Raw genomic sequence first — 14256 nt, forward strand, 5'->3', positions numbered from 1 at the left:
GGTATTCTTACATTTACGGTAAGGATTTGGGATTGTGAAATGATCATCATTGGATTCATGTTCAATTGGTCTATTTCACAAAGTAAGGATCATAGACAAACATAGTGTGCATGTTTGGACTATGGCATAACTATTGTTTGGACAAACATAGTGTGCATGCTTGGAGCAAGGCATGACAATTGTTTCAGTTGAAGTATTAAGTTGATTATTTGAAACATTATGCAATGAATAATGTGTAATCAATATGGTGATTAAATAAAAGGTGTTTTATTTATATTCATAAGTTCAGAGACCATATTGGATTCGATTATTCTTGTGTTTCACTTTGCATGTTTTGACTTCCCGGATAACTAAGTTATTCAAACCATCCACAGTCGATCATACTTTGGAAGTAGGTATTGAGGCAAGACTGTCATGAATGGGTATGTAGTTTGTTTGGGACAAAGTGGCTGAAGTGTTTGTGAGTGCTCCTGGAATGAGATTCGAGTATTGGATTCAACCCACACTCATTTGAATCACTTCATGGATTTTATCACGAGTGATCATGAGACGATAATATCTTATATTCTTCAAACGGAGACGTGTGAGTTGTAGTTGCAAGTTGGTTGCACATTGACATATGTAAACGCAACTAGTAACTTGGTTGTTATAAAACATATTGTTGTGTGTGATTTGATGAGTAAGTACAAGCGAGCATTTGGGTCGAAGTTTATCCATTCCTTTTACCCTTGGAGGGATAAAAGCGATTTTTGTGGGCCCCTTGATGATTTAGTGATGACACACCTAAGTGCTTGGCCAACCCTAGACTGATTTTATTTGTTCAATTATTCAGTCGTCATAAATCGGAAATCGGGAAACAACAAATGGACAGAGAGAATGATTATAATCCATGTCTCGGTCCATATGATATCTAGAATGGAGGAATATATGATCCCTTATCTAATGGACACATCATTTGACTAGGTCAGAATTTGACAATAGCTTTAAGAGCTACGATTGCTAGTCGGGATCTTGGAGTTATACTTGAATAATAGTTTTAGACTTATCAAAGTAGGAGACTGTTGGATTAGATGTCTAAGCCCATAACTATTATTGGTATGTACTCGACCCGAGAGTAGCATGGTCTATTTGGGTTGCATGGCATCGGGACAATTGAATAGACAAGTGAGAAAAGGTTATTTATGATTTATATTCATATATTATAAGTTCTAATATATTAATATGAAATCATATTATTTAATGAGTATTGATCAATAATTAATTTGGAATTAATTTTGTGAACAAAAGAGACTAATTAAATATATGGGGATTGATTATGTAAATCCTTCATTCTTATATATGTGGACTTGTGATCCATTGTCCTTCATGTTGGGCTTAACTCATGTGGTAACCCATGGATACTCCATGGAGGTTAAAACCCATGGATCATGAAGGAAATGGAAAGTCATGCACATTAGGGTTTACATGGTGTAACCCTAATGAGCCACACTATATAAAGGATCACATGGTTAATGAAATGGCAATAGTGGATACACATAGTGAGGGCAAGGGCCGATTTCATAAGGAGAACCAAAGTAACCTTATTCTCAAGTTATTCCATTTGTTGGTGGTATTGTGTGATTCTATTTGAGGCCTCCACACTACTAAGGCTAAGCTCTTAAAGGTTCAAGACTTCAAGCTCCATCAAAAGGTATGTCATCTAACTAGACTTTTGTAGTATAGTTGCTCCATAATATGCTAGTTAGGATGACACTTTGGAATTTTGTATTTTTACATATATAATACTGAAAACATAGATCCAAGGCACATAGGGTTGCATGCACACCATATGAGTGTTAGAAGACTCAAAATCCATCATATATAGACCCAAAACATGAAACATATAATACCTTCGACACAAAAAAAAAAACCAAAGTCATGAAAGAAATTACCAACACAAATCAAAACATAGGGAGATAACCATTCATAAAACAACAAAGGAAAAACTTGTTCGAAGAACCACAAAGGTCCACAACCCAACAAGCAATAAAAGATAATTGTCTAGATAACTCATTTGGGTGCACAAACTACTTCAACTACTCCAAAACAAGTTGCACAAGGCCAGTGAAGGAAACCAAATACATCAGAGTGAAAAACTCTACCGCCAGGTTCATCTCATCAGCATAATCAACCTTGAGATCTTCATCATCTAACCTAAACCTTTTAGCTATCAACGCCTACTAATACTCTTGTTTCCCTTCTTCATGAGCTGTATTTAAGCAGCCATCTTGAAAAAGGTTAACCCCCAAACCAAACTCTTTACTATCCAAAACTTTATCAACCTCTCCAACCACACCCCTAGTTAGCAACCACTGATGATCCTCCCGCGCTTCATCGAAAGCGGCAGTCATCTCTGCTACAACCCAATCATGCTCCACCACACTCCTCTCAGCACATTCAAGATGGATCAATAAACCCTCATTCTATTGCTTCCTTTTCTCCAATGCTTCCTTTGTAGTAACACTCTATGCCTCCAATGCATCAACTTTTTCCTCCAAACTAGCCTTCTCCGCAGCCACCAACCTTATCTTCAGATCAAACTCTCGCACCTTAGACTCCAACAGACCCACCTTTGTATGCTACTCACTTTCTAGAGAATAAATTTTCATATTATGAGAAACACAATTCTGAAAATCTTGATGAAGTTGCGATCACTTAGCATCCACCATGACAAATTCCTAAAGCCACCTCACTACCTCTGCTAGAAAACATGAACTCTGTGCAGCGGCGAAATGCAAAGCACCAATAAAATCTGCCAGTCGATAACTAGTCTTCTAAGGAACAGTACCAGGAGGAAATGCATGATGAATATATTCCTCGGTGGTTGAAAAAACAAGCAATCTTCTCACCATCATCCAAGCTCCATCATGGAATGAAATGACCACCACCACTTAAATTGACCTCAATAGTTTGACCCAAACCAACTGGCATGGTCATACCCACCACTCCAAGGGAGATAAAACCTCCACCACCAACAAACTCTCCATTGGCATGGTCACATTGCATGTACAACCTCCACATCCTTCCCCCGTTCTCCAACAGAAAACACGGTTGTTTGCTCGCTAAAACTACAAGCCACCTTCTTCGACAAATCCACATCTTTCTCTCCATCCCCAATAACAACATCTCCACTAATAACGACCAGATCATCCGAAAAATCAATAATAGCATCCACACCACATGGTGCTTCAATACCACATCATTCGCAAAAAGCCATCGATGTGGGTGGAGACAACGAACAATAGTCAGAGGCTCAACTTGATTCCTAACACTCTCCCACATAAGTTTTCCTTTGTTAACAGCAACCAAGACACCCTCCTTACTATCCTTCACAAACTCAGTAGACACGTCAGTAAACCTAGAGTTACCCCCACTAGAGACTTCATCCATAATAGCCCTTGGAACACAAGTACTCGACGCCTCGCCAACCAAGTACTCACTTTCTTGCACAACCGCATCTAGAGCAATAAACTGCTTGGTCTCGAAGTAGAAGGAGGATAACACTTAATCCACAAACGGTACTTCCTGAAAGAAGAGTTTACCAAACCATTTCTTTGCCAACACATCAGTAAAGCAAACACGCTTCACAAATCCTACAAAACACATATACTCATGATCCTCAAAACTTGGGAGGGGTGAGAGAGAGAGATAAGAGAATGAGAAGAAGAAGAAACAGAAAAAACAAGCAATACAACCATAAGTAGGGATGAAAGTGGGTCCAAACCCGGACCGGATGGACCCGGACCCAGAAAACCCAGAACCGGTTAACGGGATTTTGTAGAACCGGAAACCGGACCGGTATATAGGAATCGGTTCCGGTTCGGTTCTGGGTACGGTACAGGGTAAAGTGGGTCTAGAACCGGAAAACCCAGAAATATCAAAGTGGGTAGGTTGGAAACTGATAAAGTGGGTTTAGAACGGGAAAAACCAGATTTTTTTGGTAATTACTTACTACTTAGTGGGTTGAACTTTGAAAATTTTCATATTGATATCCCGAATTTGGGGATTGTAACTCATTGAATATGAAACCAAAATTAACAAAATTAGAGTCTAAAATCATGTACAAACTCGAAAATACACTTTGGAAAAAAGCGCATGTCAATCTGACTTTAAACGAATGAGATATGCATGTGTTAACCTTTTCACAGAATACAAAGTACAAAAACAAATAGCTGAAAAGTTGAAAAATTTTAGTTTTGATATCCTGACTTCGGAGGACTGTAAATCATTGAATATCAAACCAAAAATGAAAAAATTATAGTCTAAACACATGTACAAACTGTAAACTACAAGTTGGAAAAAATCACAAGTCAATCCGACTTCAAGCGAATTGGATATGCATGTTTTAAAGCTTTCACCGAATAAAAAAAACTAAAAAACTAAAAACTTCCAGCTTTGATATCTCGACTTTGGGGGACTGTAATTCAATGAATATAAATCTAAAAATGGAAAATTTATTGTCTAAAATCATGTAAAAACTCTAAACTACATGTTGGAAAAAACCGCATGTCAATCGGATTTGAAACGAATGAGATATGCATCTTTTAAACGTTTCACAAAAACTGGTTCCGGCCCTAAAAGTGGTTCCGGTTCCAAACACCGGTTCCGGTTTTTAGATCCGGTTTACCCAGACCCGATGGACCCAAACCCAATTACCCGGAACCCAGATAAAGCCAATTTTTAAACCTAGAACCAGAACCGGTTCTATATATTCCAGTTCTAATGGTTCCGATTTCGGTTCCGGTCCAATTTTCTGGTTCTAAATCTCATCCCTAGCCAGAAGGACATACCTTTAACGACAATGTAGAACTCATACATCTTTCCCTGCAAACGCCAAGAATTGCTCATACTTGCTCCAACCAAAAGATATGGTGGAAAATCATCAGTAACAATCTCAAAACTCCTCAACACCTTAGCAACATTCTCTTTATCAGAAAATATATCTATCCCAATATCGGATGAAGATTTGAAATGATGGAACATGTTTCTCGTCATCAACACAAAGCCAATAATTATGCCAGTTTTTTAGGAGAACCCTTTCGATCTGTCATGAGAATCTGTCTATACTTCCTCAGATAGAAGGTGTAACTGTCTCTAGTAGAAGGAGCTAAGAGACGAAAGAACTCACGAAACATTCAAAGATCAGGCACGATGCTACTAAACCAACACAACATCTCAAATGCAACAACCTTGTTCACACCATTCGAAACGAAGCTAATCGATATCAATCTTATGGTGATCGAGGAGCTCTAAAAGAAAAACAGAAGAGGGTAAGTGATAACCACCATCAAAATGTTTGATGTACATCCCAATATTGCCTGGAAGGGGAGTGATAATGATAGAACCCTCAACCGAAATTGTGATCCCATTGTTGGGTTGAAACCCAAACGTTTCTGGAAATCTTCCCAATGAATGGAAGTAGGCAAGATCCCATCAGGAAAATCCATGAGTTTCTTGAACAAGAAATGGTGAATGAATGAAACCCAACTGTTTCTGGAAATCTTCCCACTAAATGGAAATAGCACATAATAGGCAACAAACATATATACTGAATCTAAAGAGATTGGCGGGAAAACCCTAAAAATGGATAACTATAACAAACATCACCCAAAGATAGCGGTCATGTCCATGAAAACCGGCAGACAAATACTCAACCATTATATGAAAACTATACAAGCTAGTCCAGCCATCATGGCAAAGTAAGCAAACATCATGATGGATAAAACTAGGGAAATTTTATAGCGTCTCATAGGGCCACAACTGGCGACGACGCCTCAGGAATAACACTGGACACTGGATGGGAGCGATCTCGCGCCGACATGGAAGGTTACACCTGCAAGGGAGCTTTTTGGGGACTTTACCTAGCCTGGCACACGGTGGGAAAGTCTCCTAGCGACAAAACGAAATTAACCGGAAGCCTTAGTGGTGCATGCACCACTATTACCTTACCGGAACCAATCACAGCCCAGAGTAGAGGGCAAAGGAAATTCCTTCAAAGGAATGATATTTCCCCGTATCAAGGCTGACACTTTTGTTCTCATAATGAAAAGAGCATTGTTCATGTTAGCTATATAAGGCGGGCGATCATCCTTCCAGAACGTAAGCTCCCTAAAAACATATACATATATTACACTCACTACCATACAAAGACTGACTTGATAGTCAGAGCGTCCTCTTGTTCTAGGGCTCAATTCCTAAGCTTAAGACCCACTAAATCATCTCCAAGGCTCGAATTCGTATCAAGATGTATTTATAGAAGAAATATATTTTTTATTGGGAAGTAGGTAATGAGAGCTAGACCAATAGCTGATGTGAAGGGAGTACTTTTTACCTTGGTAAGGAGCATACATTTGACATACATCAGGAAGGAGTATGTAGGAGGGTAAGATCACAAAACCGAGTTGGTTGGACTGAATTAGCTGGAGCAAAGTTGCTAAATTGTAGGACCGAGGTGGCTGGAATGGAGATGTAGGAATGCAGAAGAGGTAGACTCTTGGAGCTCAAGAGTAGGAGCTCGACAGGTCAGTCAGATTCATATTCGCTTAACAATACTCATTATATTTGGATAAATATCAACAAAGACATATGCCAACACTTGTGCTAAGACTATGACGCACATACCTTTTTAGGTATGTGGTCTTCTAAAAAACAAATGGTCTGCGAGACCAAACGTTTGCATGTTGTTTGCACGAAACAAACATAAAAGGTCAGGAAGAACTTTTACAAAACCATGAACACCACTTAAGACAAGGTTGATCCATTTTGATCCAGATCTCATAAAAGTGAGAATTTATTCAGAAAATCCCAAGAAATTAAATCATAAGTTTTTTCAAAATTAAATTTGAAAACATGAGTTTCTTTTTAAACTCCTTATAACCAATCCAAAATGCCATTAACAATACAACATGTTGTCCAAAATTTGTATGTCGTTAATAAAAACAGATTCTTCAACCCAAACATATAATCCAACAACTTCGCAAGTCTATTCGTAAACAAATTAGTTATAATGTTGTCTTAACTAGCGATTAAGCTTATAGGTCTCTGATAGAACCTAGTTCAAGGTGGTTAGCCTCCTTAGAAGTTCAGAGAGAGAAGCAAATTGGAGCAGTTTTCTGATGTTTATTCATACCAAATTACAATGATTAAATACTAGCTAATGAACTAAAATGCTACTACATTCTAGGGATGTGGGTGGATAGTGGAACCCAACATCTTAGGAACTACATGCAACATGTGAGGAATTAAAGGAATCATTGGTGTCTGATTCACGTTGTAAAAGTTTGACTTATTACAAGTATCTGCTGGGTCTTATGATGATCCTTATGAGTCGAGTAGCTGCTTCTGGGTCTTCCAGTTGGACCTGATCTTGGGTTGCAATGTGGGTCGTATCAATACCCCCATTCTCAAAATTGGACTCGTCCTAGAGTCCAGTGATGAAATTTGGATACCTGAGTATGAAATCTTTGGCATCTTCCCATGTCGCTTTGGAAATCTCTTTGTTAGTCAATTTAATGAGTAATTGTGTGATTCCAGACTGGAGTTGGCGTTGCTTGACGAATCGTTCTAGAGTTGTTGTTGCAGGTTGAAAGTCGGTTAGCCATTCAGTAGGGAACTCATTCGAAACTTCCTTGGTGTGGCATTGTTTCAACAGGGAAACATGGAAGACTGGGTGTACCTTAGAAGTTGTTGGTAATTGAAGTCGATATGCGACCGAGCCAATACGTTCCAATATTTTGTGAGGTCCAAAAAACGTTTTGACAGCTTTTGATTTTCTCGTGAAGCAACTGAATGTTGACGGTAGTTGTGTAAGCGAAGATAAACTAATTCACCAACTTTGAATTGCTTGTCTTGACGTTTCTTGTTGGCTTGTTTGATCATTTTATCATGAGAGTGGTTGAGATTGTTTTTGAGAAGATCAATGATGCGTTGGTGTTCTAGCAGTGAGCTGTTAATGGATGTTGTGGGGTTTGAACCGGGTGTGTATTCATGGATTGTGTTGGCCTCTCTTCCATATATATCTTTAAAGGGGTTCATTTTGATAGATGAATGGAAGCTCATATTATACCAAAACGTGGCAAGGTAGAGAAATCTTTTCCACGATCGGGGTTCGTCATATGTGAAATCACGAAGATAGGATTCAAGGCATCTGTTGACGACTTCGGTTTGCCCGTCAGTTTGTGGATGGTAGGCACTAGAGTGTTTCGGTTTGTTCCTAGCTGTTTGAAGAGATGGGTGCAAAAGTGACTTAAAAAGGGTGCGTCTCTGTTAGATATGATTGCCTTGGTAAGGCCATGGGTGAAATATATATCTATCTGAGAAAGAGTGTTGCAAGGGAGATAGATGTGAAATAAGTATGTAGGGCAATAAAATGGGTCAACTTTAAAAGGCGGTCGACGAGAACCCAAATGGCAGTCTTTCCATTAGACGGGGGTAAGTGGGTGATGAAATCCATGGTTATGTCTTCCCATGTATGCACCGGAATGGGTAGTGCTTGAAGGAGACCATATGGTTTTTGTGTAAAAGTCTTGGTGGTTTGACAAACGTTGTATCTGCAGATGAATATTGTGACATTTTGTTTGAGTTTTGACCATGCGAATGAAGCTGCAAGACGTTGGAAAGTAGCTTGAATTCCAAAATGACCTCCTAGTGTAGATGTATGAAATTCCTGCAAAAGAAGAAAATGAATTTCTAGCACGTTAGGAAGAAGTAAACGATCTTGGATGTACACCAAGCCATTTTGAACTCTATGGTGAGGTAGTGAAGAGGGATTGTGCTCCAGTTGTGCTAACAATCTCTGTCTTTCTGGTTGGTGGGAAAAGTAGGACCGCAAGTCATCAAGCCATGTGGTTGTTAGTGTGGAAAGGAATAACACTTCAGGTTTCTCGATTCTGCTAAGGGCATCCGTGACTTTGTTTTCCTTTCCGGGTTTGTAGTGTAGCTCAAAATCATACCCTGGAAGTTTAAAGAGCCATTTGTGTTGATCTGGTGTTTGGATGGTCTGTGTTAAGAGGTGTTTCGAACTATGGCCTTCGGTATACCCTCGAAATCGGCGACCCAACAGGTATTGACACCACTTTTTGATGGATTCGGTGATCGCATAGAGTTCTCAAACATAAGTCGACTTGTTTTGCATGTGATCACAAAGCTTTTTGCTGAAGAAGGAAATTGGTCGGTCGTGTTGTGATAACACAGCACCGATGGCGACTCCTGATGCATCTGTGGTGAGCTTGAATGGTTCATTGAAGTTGGGTAGTGCCAGGGTAAGAAGTTGGGCCATTTCTTGTTTTAATTGTGTGAAGGCTTCCCGGTGTTGTTCATTCCATACAAAGGTGGGCTTTTTTAAGATATATGTGAGTGGTCAGGCGATATGGGCATAAGATTGGACAAAACGGCGATAATAGCCCATTAGATCCAAAAATGCTCATAAGGTGGTGAAGGATGTAGGAGTGGGCCAGGCTTGGATTGTGTGGAGGTCTTTTGCTTCAGCGTTCACAACTTTAGCAGATATTATATGGCCCAAAAAGGGTAAAGCATCGGCGGCAAAAACACATATGGATTCTTTGGCATGATATTTGTTGGTCAGTAGCGTATAGAAGACGAATTGGAGATGTTCACTGTGGGCATTGATGGAAGAACTATACACCAATATATCGTCAAAAAAAACAGTACAAACTTACATAAGTCTAGACGAAATAGATCATTCATCGCCGCTTGGAATGTAGACGGGGCGTTGGTGAGGCCGAACGACATGACACAAAATTAATAATGGTCGTCAATGGTACGAAATGTCGTCTTGTGGATATCGGTCGGGGATACACGAATGTGATGGTAGCCGGCCCTAAGGTCAATTTTGGAAAAGATAGTCCCCCCGTGAAGTTCATCCAAGAGTTCATCAACAGTTGAAATCGAAATTCGATCATGTATTGTTACAGCATTGAGTGTCCGATAATCGACACAAAACCGCCATGTGCCATCTTTTTTTCGAACTAGTAAGACCGGAGAGGAGTAGGGGATTTGGCTTGGTTGAATTACTCAGTTTTGCAGCATGTCGGATATGACGTTTGTCATTATTTCTTTTTGGTAATGTGGGTAATGGTAAGGCTTGACATTAACAGGTTTGGTGTTTAGTAATAGGGGGATATGGTGATCATGTGGACGTGTGGGTGGTAACTCATGAGGTGGGTCGAAAAGGTTTTTATACTGGTGTAGCAGGGCTTCGATGGTGGTATTAGGGTGAGGTTGTCGAGTAGGGTAATGGGTGTTGATGGTTAATGGTGAAAAAGAAAGGTGTGAAGTGACACAATAGAACTTTTGTGAATAAGAGTGTGTAGGGAACTTGGTGACACGGGTGCTGTAAAGGATTCGCTGCAAAGGATGCTTTGTTTATTGTTTATTGTTAATTGTAAATGAGAGTTGAGAAATGGAGAAACCAGTGATTAGAGGACCTAAGGAGCTAAGCCATGCAACACCAGTATGATGTCTGCTCCTTCAGCAGGAAGGAAAAATAAGGGCACCAAGAATGTTTTTTTGTTGAGTTCCAGTGGGACATTTGGAAAGAACTATTACATTCTAGGTGTTGGCTATTTCCTACCATGACAGGGAAAGAGGTGATTGTAGTGTCTTTGGTTTTGAGTAAGGAAACGAGGCGAGGTTGGATAATATTGTGTGTGCTTCCACAATAAATTAAGGTGCTAACCGGGTGACCAAAGATGTGACCTGTAATGCGGAGTGTGTAGGGTGATTGTAATCCAAAGAAGGCGACATCAGACAAGGATAAGAAGTGTGGTGTTTGTGGAAAATCAGTGAGCGTGTCTTCAAGGGTGGTATCAGATGGAATTTCGGTGTCATTAGAGAGGTGAGTGGTATTTGGTGTGTCTTCGTTATCGGCAATAAGGAAGAATTGGGGTGGGTTACAAACGTGCCTAGGGCGGAACTTTTCAAGGCAGCAAAAACAAAGGCCTTCTGCTCGTCTTTTTTGAAGGGCTTCTGGTGAAAGACGGGTAAAGGGTAGTGTAGATTTTGGTTTTGTTAGGGTTGGTAATAGTGGTGGTTGTAATGTTAATTGGTTCGATGGGTTGGAGGTTTTGAGTTGTGGGGTAGTGGAATATGTAAAGTATCTTGGTGCATAGGTGGATCGCGAGCGAGAGTTGCTGAGTTTTTCTTTAATTAGTTTGGCAAGTCCATAGGTTTGGTGGAGGTTGAGTGGGTTATGGATAGCAATTCCGGATTGTATGTCGTCTCGGAGCCCGTAAATGAAACAGTCACGTAAAGCTTGAACTGGTAAGCCGTTGACATAGTTGCTAATTTTCTCAAATTGAGATTGGTAAGCAGCAACCATGGATGTTTGGCGAAGTTTGAAAAGTGTTGCTCTGTGGTTTTCGTAGGTAGAGGGGCCAAAGCTGGTTTCGAGTGCTTGAGTAAATTCGGGTCATGTACCCTGGAGATTATTGGTGGACATGTGGTTATACCAGCTGAGGGCAACACCTGTGAAGTATAAGACTGCAAGAGCAATGCGCTGATTTGGTGGGATGGTATAGTATGCGAAATAATTGTCTGCTTAGAAGATCCAATCAAGTGGGTTTGAGTCGTCAAAATTGGGTAGGTTAATTTTTGGAGGTCGCGGGTTTTTTGGGGGTGGTGGTGGTGGGGGTGGAGGTGGGGGTCGGTTATTTTGTTGATTGGTGATGAGATTGACGAGATTTGTCATGCTAGTTGTAAGGGTGTCGAGCTGGGTATTAGTAGTGGTGGTAAGGTGAAGTAATGCTTGGAGTTTGTCACCTGTGGAAGGAATTTCCTAATGTTTAGTTTCTGTCTTGGGAGGCATTGTAAGGAGAATGAAAGCACCAAAGTGATAGAACCTGGTTCGAGGTAGTTAGCCTCCTTAGAAGTTCAGAGAGAGAAGCAAACTGGAGCAATTTTCTGATGTCCATTCATACCAAGTTACAATGATTAAATACTAGCTAATGAACTAAAATGCTACTACTTTCTAGGGATATGGGTGGATAGTGGAACCCAACATCTTAGGAACTACATGCAACATGTGAGGAATTAAAGGAATCCTAGGTGACTAATTCACATCGTAAAAGTTTGACTTATTCCAAGTATCTGCTGGGTCTTTTGATGATCCTTCTGGGTCGAGTAGCAGCTTGTGGGTCTTCCGGTTGGACCTGCTCTTGGGTTGCTATGTGGGTCGTATCAGTCTCTTTGACGAATTGGTGATCCTTTATCTTGTGAATCAAGATAATAAATGAAGAGTTACATCCAATTGCTGAATTCCTCAACGATCATCATAACTCACCTTGTAAGTTGTCACAATTGCTTTTAAAAAACATAAACAAGAAGCCTTTAGGACATGGAGCCCTTTTACTTCTGCAACGCCAAACCATTTTTCCTCCTCGAACTTAGCCACAAAAAATATTAATAATTTACCATCATCAAGTCTACCATGATACTACAAATCATTTATATGGCATCGCCACCATTAAGAATGCCATGATGAGAACCAAATTTTTTGTCCCCCCTCAACATCCCACTTGATCTTTTTTTTAGAGTTATGTCACCTAATCGAATTGAAGCAACTTTGATTTTAACATTAACTTATTTTTTTTTTCCACCTTTCTTAAGATTGTCACAACTTGACCTTAACTTTAACATTTTCAACTTCTTTCTTGAAAACATTAAACTTATTTTTTGAATTTATAAGGATAAAATCTTTCCATGATGACTTAACTACCTCATCAAATCCTTTTCACTTAAACCAAGAATTGTATAATTTAAAAGCCACCAACCCATAATCCACGTGTGTATTTAATTTTCAACAAAATTGGGCGTTGATCTGACCTTTTCAACTTAATATCCACCAAGTAAATTGAAGGAAATAAATCAATCACATCTTCTGAAACTAAGAAAAGATCCAACTTTAGCCATTTTCAAGACACACACGTTAGATCTCATGAGAACATCACTTCCTAATGGAATATCAGCTAATCTCACATCAGTAATGAAATTATTAAAATCTTTAGAAGATTACTTGCAAAGTCTGGTACCAAACCTCCTACATACTTACATTAAAATAACTAAAATTATACATGCACCTTCCCAATGATTCATGAAAGACACTACGAAATTCCATAAATCAGGTTTCTCATTCCAGTTTTGGGAAGTGTACACATTTACCATGAACCATTTGAGTTAGACATGACCAGGCCAGTCCAAATGTATATGAGGCCCGGGGAGAAAAGAAAAAAAGTGGTCCTTTAAAGACAAATATAATAAAGATTAAAAAAAATATATCATTTATTTTTCACTATAAATGTGTTCAATTAACACTATCAAGAAAGTCAAATTGTTTATCTTTTGAGCTAGTTTGAGTGCGAACCAACTTTAGGTCCTAAAAATCATTTAGGTAATACACACACACACACACACACACACTACATAACCCATAAATTTTGGACCCCCTGAAGACATAGGCCTTGGACGGTCGCCCGGGTTGCCTACCGTCTGAACTGACCCTGGACATGACCCCCTCTACTTATAGTATAACGACATTTTCCATACAAGTAATACCATGTTTTACAAAAACTATGGGATTCCACACATACACAATACCTCCCAAACGTCCATGATCGTATGACAAAGCACAATTAAACTAAAATTTGCCACACGTGATTTTAATATTGAATAAATCTAATTGTGCCATAAACGTCTCTTGAACTCCCAGGAAGTTATAATTTTTTCTTCTTCTTCTTTTATTTATTTATTTATTTATTTATTTATCAATCTCATATTTGTGGATCTAGTATCACACGCATTTATGGATAACACATCATATCATATCATAATATACTTATAAAAGAAACATTTTTCCTGGAACCTCATGCATTTGAAACCCCTACAAAATTTTGCAAACACCTCATGCATTTGAAACCTCTTATTTTAATGAATATCATTCAAAAGTTTCTTAATAATAATTAAAAATTGAAAGGTTTATAACTTATATAATATAATTAATAAACAATTAAAGTATAGTTTGTTATAAAAAAAGTCAATATCTTTGAGTAGACACACAAATACAAATCAAATAAATTTTTCAAAAAGAAAACAATTTTAAGTTTTTTTTTTTGTTGGTTTGAGGGTTTTGAACCAATTTTCATTTTTGAGGCATGTTATTATGTTGAAGTTTTTAATTTGTAAGTTTGTTATATACTAATTGTT

Source organism: Lactuca sativa, chromosome 4, assembly GCF_002870075.4.
Source record: "Lactuca sativa cultivar Salinas chromosome 4, Lsat_Salinas_v11, whole genome shotgun sequence".
In the NCBI taxonomy this organism is placed as follows: Eukaryota; Viridiplantae; Streptophyta; class Magnoliopsida; order Asterales; family Asteraceae; genus Lactuca; species Lactuca sativa.